Source organism: Delphinapterus leucas, chromosome 6 (genome assembly GCF_059928025.1).
Source record: "Delphinapterus leucas isolate spDelLeu-1000000601 "Yukka" chromosome 6, BTC_Dleu_Yukka2, whole genome shotgun sequence".
In the NCBI taxonomy this organism is placed as follows: Eukaryota; Metazoa; Chordata; class Mammalia; order Artiodactyla; family Monodontidae; genus Delphinapterus; species Delphinapterus leucas.
The window spans coordinates 112,013,949-112,023,829 of record NC_143134.1 but is presented as its reverse complement, the minus strand read 5'-3'; positions in this window follow the sequence as shown (position 1 = coordinate 112,023,829).

Here is a 9,881-nt window from a genome sequence, read left to right as displayed (position 1 = left end):
GAGACAGATAATAAACACAGAAGCAGACAGGATAGGTGGGTGATGATAAGGGCTACTGAGGAAGATAAGGCAGAGTGAGGGGCTCTAGAGCAATGAGGGAGGGAGCTGTGCAGATATGGGGGGTAGGAGTGTCAAAGGCAGAGGGAGCCACCAGTGCAAAGGCTCCGAGGTGGGAATAGCCAGAGAGGCCAGCATTGGGGTCGTGGGAGAGCAGGTCAGCTCTGGGAGGTCTTGTAGGCAGGGGAAGGCGTGGCTGTTACTCTGAGTGAGGAGGGGCCTGTGGAAGGTCTGGGGCAGTGGGGCTGGCTGCTGGGTTGGGAATAGACTGAAAAGGCCCAGGGCTAAAGCATGGACCAGGGTCAGGAGGCCACCGAACTTGACCCCACAAGAGGTCTTGGACAAGGCAGTTGAGTGGAGGTGATGGCAGGGCTGGGGAGGGGTGTACTTGAAGGTAGCCGCGGGCTTGCCCCATGGATGGGATGTGGAATGATAAAAAGGAATGAAGGACGACACCGAGATTTTTGGCCTCATGAACCAGAAGAATGCGGACGATGGAAGAGGAGCAGGTGGAGGAAGGAGTCTGAACCAAGAACTTGATCTGAACGAGGTGAGTTGGAGGCGTGCCTTAGCCATCAGTGGAGAGGTGAGGGGCCGCTTACGGGGCGGAGCCTGGAGTCGGGGGCGGGTCCAGGCTGGAGACGGAAACACGGGGCTGGCAGTGTGCAGTGGGATTGAAAGCCTGATGCCAGCCCCAAGGAAGAGAGGATATGGATTAGAAAAGAGGTCTGGGGGCCCACTCCCAACATTAGAGGGCAGGGAGATGCGGAAGAACCTGTCAGGAGAACTGAGAAGCAGCGGCCAGCGATCAGAGAGGGGAGGAGGGCGGGGACCCGGGAGCCAAGGGGAGGAGGGCTTTGGGCCACAAGGGCCTGAGGTGATGCTGAACAGCGAGTGAGCTGGGGACACAGCACTACCGGCTTTGGCAACACGGTGCGACCTGGGCAGAAATGGGTTAGGGAGGGTGGGAGGGAGGGAGACGCAAGAGGCAGGAGATATGGGAACATATGTATATGTATAACTGATTCACTTTGTTATAAAGCAGAAACTAACACACCATTGTAAAGCAATTATACCCCAATAAAGATGTTAAAATAAATAAATAAATAAATAATAATAAAAAAAAGAAATGGGGGAAGCCCAGGTTACCGTGGGAGCCCCAAGGAAGGGCACTGGACCAGGGAGGGCTTCCTGGAGGAAGGAGTGTCTAAGCGGGAGCCTGAGGGACACATGACTCGTTCATCAGGTAGCAAGGCCAGGAGGAGAGAACAGTCACAGCTTGTTTGGGGAACTGAAAATAAGTCTGGCTGTAATATGGGGTGCGGGAGGGGTGGGGGCAGATGGTGAGGGGGTGTTATCCTCACAGGACCCTAGAGAGGTCGACAAGGCAGATGGTGGGGTCTTGATTACAGACCAGGCTTTGGTGATTAGAGAGTGGGTGGGAGAGGGAGGACGGTGGGTGGTAGCCTGGGGAATGGGGAAATAGGAGGAGAAGCAATTTGGGGAAGGATGATGAATTCAGAGAAGTTGAGGGTGCTGAGGACATTCAGCGAGATGTCCAACATCAGCGGGGCATGTGGGCTGGACACCGGGGTCTGGGAGGTGACCGCATGTGGAGGAAGGATGCTGCGCAGAGCTGGGTGGAACTGAGCCACACACCCACCTCTTTCCTGGTGCTACTTGAGGTCAGCGTGTGTCCCGGCGCCCTCTGTGTGCTGGGGAGGGGCCCCGGCAGCCTCCAGCTATCGCGGCTTATTTCCCCGGGCAGCAGGAGTCCAAGGGGAGCCCAGTGGTTCCTCTGGACGGACTGTTGTAACTGCCTTGTCCCTCCCACCTCCATCCCATCCACAGCCCACAAAGCACCTTTGCCATGCCCCCTTGGGACCTCAAAAAGAAGGGGCCCCCATCATTTGATGCACGCTCACACTGTTTCACGAAACCATAATTTATGGAGCAGGTGCCATCCTGGCCCTGGGAAAGCAACGATGACCCAGGCAGACAGGCCACAAGGGACCCACCATCCAGCGGGAGAGGCAAGCAATCAATATGTGATTAGAGTCAAGTGTGGTATTAGGAGAGGGCGGCCTGGTGGCCCGTAGGGGTCGGAGCGGCTTCTAGGAGGAGGCAACATTTAAACTATAGGTGTGAAGGATGCGACAGAGTTAGCCAAGAAAAAAGGGGTTGGAAAAGTGTTTGAGCGAATGGGAACAGCATGCAGAAGGCTCAGAGGTGAGAGAGTACATGGCGGGTGGGAGAGAAAGAAAGGATTCAGTGTGATGGAGCACGGAGGTAGTGGAGGTGGTGAGGAACCTCAGGAGGCAGGCTCAGGAGCGTGGACCTTCTCCTGAGGGCAACGGGGAGCCACGGCGTGTCTTAAGCAGGTGGTGACTTGCTCAGATTTACATGTGGGAGAATTTGGGGACAGAGACCAGAAACACCCAACCTCAGCCCAGAGAGACCCAGGGTCAATCGTCCAAGGCAAGACCCTCCTCCACCCTCTTGCAGCTCCCTTGATAGATGAGGTGCGTTAACATCGCTTGCACCCCTCCATGGACCTAGAACTCACTACCTCTGGAGACAAGTCCCAACGATGATTTACCGAGCCCTCTGAGAGCTCCACAGGCCCTGGGAATCCGGTCTGGTCACTGGGATACCCGAGGGCATTGAACTCAGCGCGGCCAGGTTGGCTGGGCGGCACCACAGCTTGGATAATGGCCCGGCGGCTGGCGCTGAGAGGCTCCAGAGCCACCTACGGGGCGATTGGTTCGTGGCGTGCGAGCGCTCCCGACGCCAGGTGGTAAGCCTGTCTCAGGATGCTGAAGAAATAAATCTGTTCACGAAGATGCGCCACTCCTTCCCCACCGCGACGGCAGCCCACTCCCTCCCACCATTACTCACGCCCCTTCCGGGAGCAGCTGAACCTGCCCCGCAGCGCCATCGTGTGGGCGACGCGGGTCAGGACATCGGGAGATCGGTCACTCAGCTCCAGGTGCGGAGCGCTGGGCAGAGGAAAGGAGCCCACATCTTAAACGGCCTTTCCAGGCTGTAAGGCATACCAGGTCCCATTCTCACTACGTTTAAAAAATTTATTTCTTCAGAATGGAAATATATTTGCGGCCTTTTTGTGATTGTAATTATTTGAATAATACATGCTTACTGAAAAAAAATGTGCAAACTCCATAGACTGCATACAAGGCAGAAATTGACAGTTCCTCCCCGCATTCATGCACCTCCTTGCTTGCAGACACCCACTGATTGCATTTTGGCAAATAAGCTTCTAGATTTTTTTCCTACAGAAAAAATATATGTATATATTTCTGTTTGTCTCACCTATTTTCTGTTTCTTTTTTTTTTTTTTTTTTTTTTTTTTTTTGCGGTACGCGGGCCTCTCACTGTTGTGGCGTCTCCCATTGCAGAGCACAGGCTCCGGACGCCCAGGCTCAGCGGCCATGGCTCACGGACCCAGCCGCTCCGCGGCATGTGGGATCTTCCCGGACCGGGGCATGAACCCGTGTCCCCCGCATCGGCAGGCGGACTCTCAACCACTGCGCCACCAGGGAAGCCCTCACCTTCATTTTTAAAGGGTATTTTTTCCCCGTGTATGTAACTTCAGGTTGGCAAGAGAGGGCAAGAAAGGAGAGAAAAGTAACGGAAAAAGTGGGACAAATAGAAAACAAAGAGTAAGATGGAAGACCTACAGCTGAATAGATCAGCAATTATATTAAATGTAAGCAGATTAAATACTCCCATTAAAAGTCAAACATTAACACATTGGATTAAAAAAACAAACAAAAAACCCAGTCATATGCTGCTTACAAGAGAAAGATGTCCAATATAAAGATACAGAAACGAGAAGAGTAAAAGGATGGATAGTTACGCCATGCAAATAGTAAACCTGTGTAGCTACGTTAATATCAGCAAAAGTAGAGTTCAAGGGGCAAAAAATGCTAAAGATAAAGAGAGTTGTTCACAGCAGAAAAAAAATGTTCAATATAGCAGGCAGATACAACGATTCTAAATTTGCATGTCACCCCAAAAGGTATAAAGCAAAACCCAAAAGAACTAAAAGGAGAAACAGACAAATTCACAATCCCTCTTTCATTAATTGATGGTACAAGCAGATAAAAAATTAGTTAAAACTTCAAATGTCTACGGGAACATCGCAGAAGTGACGAACGGATGCTTTGGCCTCGGGGCAGAGGCCAGGCAAAGGTACTCAAGGTAGTCAACCTGGGGCTGAGTACCTTGACCTTTTGTAGACAGTGCCTCCCTCCCCATCCCTGCCCCAGGTGGAAAGATTCAAACCTGGTAAAAGTCTGCTCCTCTCTGAGCTTCAGTCACCTCCAAAGAAGGCAACCAGAACTGCCTCCCAAAGTTGCTGGGGTAGCACTGGGCCAAGGGGGAATAGCACGCAGGCACTGGAGTGGACAAGGGTGGGGGTAGGTGGGGGTCCTGTGTGCGACAGGACACTCCCTGGGGTTGCGTTCTCCCAGACCTGGGGGCTCAGAGCCAGGAGTGGGGGAAGGGATGCAGAGTGGACACTGGAGACTGGCAGCTGGGGGAGCCTTGGTCATGGATGTGAAGGAGACTTGGAAGCAATCCTTGCTGCGTCTTTGGGGGATGAAAGCAAAGAGTTACCATGGAAACCATCTCACAACAACCCACTCCAGTTGGAACTCATGGAGGTTCCCTGAATAAGGATTCTCATCTCTTTAGAATGCAGTTTCTTAGCCACATCTACACCTCCAAAGGGTGTGTGTGTGTGTGTGAATAAGCCTGCCTCTCTCTTCTCCAGGCTTTTGCACATTGCCAGTTCCTCTGCCTGAACACCCTTTCCCTTCCCCACCTTCACTTTTGCCTGGCGCTCTCTTGCTGATTCACTAAGAGTAGGTAAAGGAGTCTTCTCCCCTGGGAAGCCTTCCCTGAACAGCCCCCCATGTCTGCTCAGGGACCCCTCTGGTCCCACAATGCCCCACGCTGGCTTCCCTCTGCCCCTGCACTGGTCCTGCTGGGCTGTAATCTCTGGGTCTTGCGTCCATGAGTTCCTCAAATGCAGGACTGGGTCTTGTCCATCTCCGCATCCCCAGCACAGGCAGGGACCTGGCACACAGAGAGACCCAGAAAATGCTTGTTGAATGAAAAGAATGAGGGACAGAACAGCCACTTCTGCGGAAGGGTTTGGAACCCTGCCAAGTCTTCCTTGCTCATCTCGCAAAACCAAACTGCTGTCAGAGTTGGCAGGTCTCTCAGAGGTACATCCAAGAACCGGCAGCGTGGGCACCACCGACCGGGGGAGTTTGTTAGACATGCAGCTTCCCAGGCCCCACGCCAGACCCACTGAGTCAGAATCTGCCTTGTAAAAAGATGCCCACGGGCTTCCCTGGTGGCGCAGTGGTTAAGAACCCGCCTGCCAATGCAAGAGACACGGGTTCACGCCCTGGCCCGGGAAGATCCCACATGCCACAGAGCAACTAAGCCCGTGCGCCACAACTACTGAGCCTGCGCTCTAGAGCCCGCGAGGCACAACTACTGAGCCCATGTGCCACAACTATTGAAGCCTGGGCGCCTAGAGCCCGTGCTCCACAACAAGAGAAGCCACCACAATGAGAAGCCCACGCACCGCAACAAAGAGTAGCCCCCGCTTGCCGCAACTAGAGAAAGCCTGTGCACAGCAACGAAGATCCAACGCAGCCAAAAATAAATAAATAAATAAATTTATATATATTAAAAAAAAAGATGCCCAGGTGATTCACACGCACATCACAGGGTGAGAAGCATGCTCTGTGGACTCCACCTCCCATTTTATAGACAGGGAAACAGCTGGCAGAGGGGAGGGCCTTGCAAGGCAGTGGCAGGGTTGGGACTTCAAGCCCAGTGACCTTCTCCCAAGTGCCATGCTCCTAGCCCCCGCCCCACCTTCATCCCACCCCTCCTGGCATGCACCACCTTTCTGGTTGACTTGGCCTCAGATGTTAGACCCTTCCTTTTTCACCTCGAGGTCTTTGCAAGGAGCTCATACTCCCCCTGGTGGAAGGAGAAAGGGATGGGCTGGCCTGAGTGACCTGGACATTTGTCTCTGGGTTTAACATTAAGGATTAGAGTTGGGGGGTTGGAGGGAGGGGGACACAGAGAGGGGGCAGCGTGAGGCAGAGGCTAAGAGTGTGAGGGCAGGGCTGGGCTAAGACATTTGCTTTGGAGAAGGCTGAGTTCACGCTGGCTTCGGCACGTCCTAGGTGTGCAGTCTGGGGCCATCTGATCATATTCTCTGAGCCTCCGTTTTCTCATCTGCAAAATGGGGAGAGTAAATAATGGTGCCCACCTCATGGGCCGTTGTGAGGATTCCAAGGGATGATGTTGGGAAAGCTCTTAGAACAGAGTTAGGGGACCAAGGTGGCAGGAGAGCCTGCCTGATGTAGACTCTTGTGAGCCCCTCCCTTTCTCCCTGCCCAGGGCCCAGCTAAGCCCTGCACCTCGCCCCTCTCACCCTCCCACCCCTGCAAGGAGGCTCTTAGAGACCACCCAGGCTACCCCTCCCTTCCCAGGGGGAGATGGAGGCCCAGTAAAAGGAGGCTATAGAAATATCCACTCCCAGATGGACCTGGAGATTATCATACTAAGTGAAGTAAGTCAGACAGAGAAAGACAATAACATATGATTTCACTTATGCGGAATCTTTAAAAAATGATACAAATGAACTCATTTACAAAACAGAAACAGGCTCACAGACTTGGAAAACAAACTTATGGTTACCAAAGGGGAAAGGGAGGGGGAAGGGATAAACTGGGAGTTTGGGATTGACATATACATACTATATTTAAAATAGATAACCAGCAAGGACCCACTGTATAGCACAGGGAACTCTGCTCAGTATTGTGTAAGAACATAAATGGGAAAAGAATTTGAAAAAGAAGACATACATGGATATGTATAACTGAATCACATTGCTGTATACCTGAAACTAACACAACTATACTCCAATATAAAATAATTTTTTTAAAAGTAAAATAAAAATAAAAACAAAAAACAAAGAAGAAATATCCATTCCCACTGGTCGGGGCCGGGGCTGTGGTGGAGAGGTGGTCCAGGCCCTGTCCCTGATGCCTGGAATCTGAAAGGTTGAATTCTGGAGGGGGAGTGACTTTGGGGGGACAGGAAGCCAGGAAAAACACATGCTTTGCAGTCAGACAGATCAGGTTCAAATCTGGCTCAGCCACAGACCAGCTGGATGAACCTGAGCAAGTGACTTTGCAGCTCTGGGCTTCAGTTTCCTCACCTGGGAACATCCTTCCAGGACCGTTGTGAGGTTTACAGGAGATGGTGTTAGGCACTCAACACCCACCCAGAAGGCCCCAGGGTCGCTGTTGAAACTGACGCGGAGCAGCTGGGAGGCCAAGGGAAGGAACCCAGTCATACCACAGCAGCTACCACCCCTGAGCACAGGGCGGTAGGGTCTCTGGGTCCTTCCTGGGCAAGGCTGTGGTATCAGGATGAGGGAGCGTGGTGGGCAAAGACCAGTAACCAGGTTGAAACATGGTCTTGGGTTAAGAAAGGGTACCCTGGGCTGGGGTCTGCTTTCAACAGTGCCAGCTTCCAAGACTGGTTGTCTGATGGTCAGGTTGGCACAGGTCAGGGGCTGTCAACCTCCCCAGGTGGGTCTTAACTGGGAACCATTCTGACGTCTGCCTCACCTACAGTCCCGTCAAAGGGAGGTCCCCCCAGGTGATCAAGGGTGAGCCCCGGCTCCAAGGAAATCCTCTGCGGGTTTGTTAGTGACCTGGCTTGAAAAGATGAGCTGGACCAAACCGACTGTCCCCCTGAGTTCTGGAACTGACCAACAAAGGGAAGAGGGAGTTAGCAGGTAAGGTGACCAACCCTTCTGACTTGCCAAGAACTTTCCTGATTTGGGCACCGAAAGTTCTGCATCCCAGGAAACAGACACTGCAGTGGGAGCAAATGCTAAAGAAACGTGAGCAATGCTATGAATATTGATCACAGCTACTGCTTCTTGAGCGTCTACTGTGTACCAGGTTCTGTGCTAAGAAGTTTTTCTTTTTAAGATTTTTAAAAAACTTTTCTAAACATCTATTTTTAATTTGCCATTTGAACCATTTTTAAGTGTAAATTCAGGGCCTTTAAGTACATTCACAGGGTTATGCAACTATAACCACTAACCACTTCCAGAATTTGTTATCATTCCAAGCAGCAACTCTATTCCCATTCAACAGTAACTCCTCATTTCTTCCGCCCCCTGACCCCTGATGACCTCTATTCTACTTTCTGTCTCTATTGCCTATTCTAGGTACCTCACTTAAGTGGAATCATACGATATTTGTCCTTTTGTGTCTGGCCTATTTCACTTAGCATAGTTTTTCCAAGGTTCATCCATGTTGTCATATGTCAGAATTCCAGCCCTTTTTAATTGAGGCCGAATAATATTCCATTGTATGGATATACCATGTTTTGTCTATCCATTTTTTGTTGGACTTGGGTTGTTTTCGCCTTTTTTTTTTTTTTTTTTTTGCTGTACGTGGGCCTCTCACCGCTGTGGCCTCTCCCGCTGTGGAGCACAGGCCCCGGACGCGCAGGCCCAGCGGCCACGGCCCACGGGCCCAGCTGCTCTGCGGCACGTGGGATCCTCCCGGACCAGGGCACGAACCCACGTCCCCTGCATCGGCAGGCGGACTCCCAACCACTGCGCCACCAGGGAAGCCCCTGTTTTCGCCTTTTGATTATTGTGAATGATGCTGCTATGAACGTTGGTGTACAAATATCTCTCCCTGATTTCAATTGTTTGGGGTATATCCCTAGGACTGTAACTGCTGGGTCATATGGTGATTCGATATTTGCCTTTTTAAGGGGCCACCAGCTGGTTTTCCACAGCAGCTTGTGCTAAGCATTCTTAGTGCCTTAGCTCTGGCAGCGCCACCCAAAAGGCTGGCCCTGCTATCGGCCCAGGTTCCTAGGGCAGGACATTGAGATTCAGACAGATGAAGTAAAGTGTCCCATGTCCCTCAGCTAAGAAGCAGAAAGCCAGGGTTCAAACTCACCCTGAATGACTCCCTGAGCCCATGTGGCCCAGCTCTGGGTTGGCCTGGGTCTCCAGATCATCAGCGGAGGGGCTGCCACAGAAAGGGGAGGGAAGATGCCCGCAGCTCTGCAGGGCCTGCCTCAGCCCTCACCAGCCCCCTGGCTCTAGCTCCTGGAAGGCCACTGATACGGCGCTTTCTGTATGGAACATGTCTGTCTTCGCCCAGCATTCTCTTTTTTGGCCATTAGACAACCCCATCTCCCCCATTTTCCTTAAGGAGCTCCTAAAATTTCAGTCGAAGTGATTGGATTGGTTAGAAGTAGGCAGGAGGCCCAGACCTAGCCAATCAGTATAATCCTTTCCTACTGGCCATGGTGATTGGTTCAGAGATGGTCATGTGACTTAACACTGGCCCAGTGAGACCTGAAGCTGTTCAGAACTATGGTTAGAGCTGATGGGAAGAGAGAAACTTTCTGTTCCCTGGGATGCCAGAGGGTGGCTTTGAGCCAGGCATGCTGCAGCCATCTTATTCCCTCAGGGGCCACCTTCCTGAGACCGGAGCCAGCCGGGAGGGAAGCAGATGGGGGTACAAGACTGAGTTTTAGTGCCAGTGTTTGAGTCTCTGGGTCCAGATGTACCTGATGTCAGTTCTGAACCAATTATCTCCTCCTCTTCCTTTTTTTTTTTTTTTTTGCTTGGGGTTTTTGTCATTTGCATCTCAAAGAGCCCTGATTTGGTTGATCTTGGGGTGTCAAGAGATTCTCAGCTCCCTGGCCACACCACCTGTGTTTGCGTC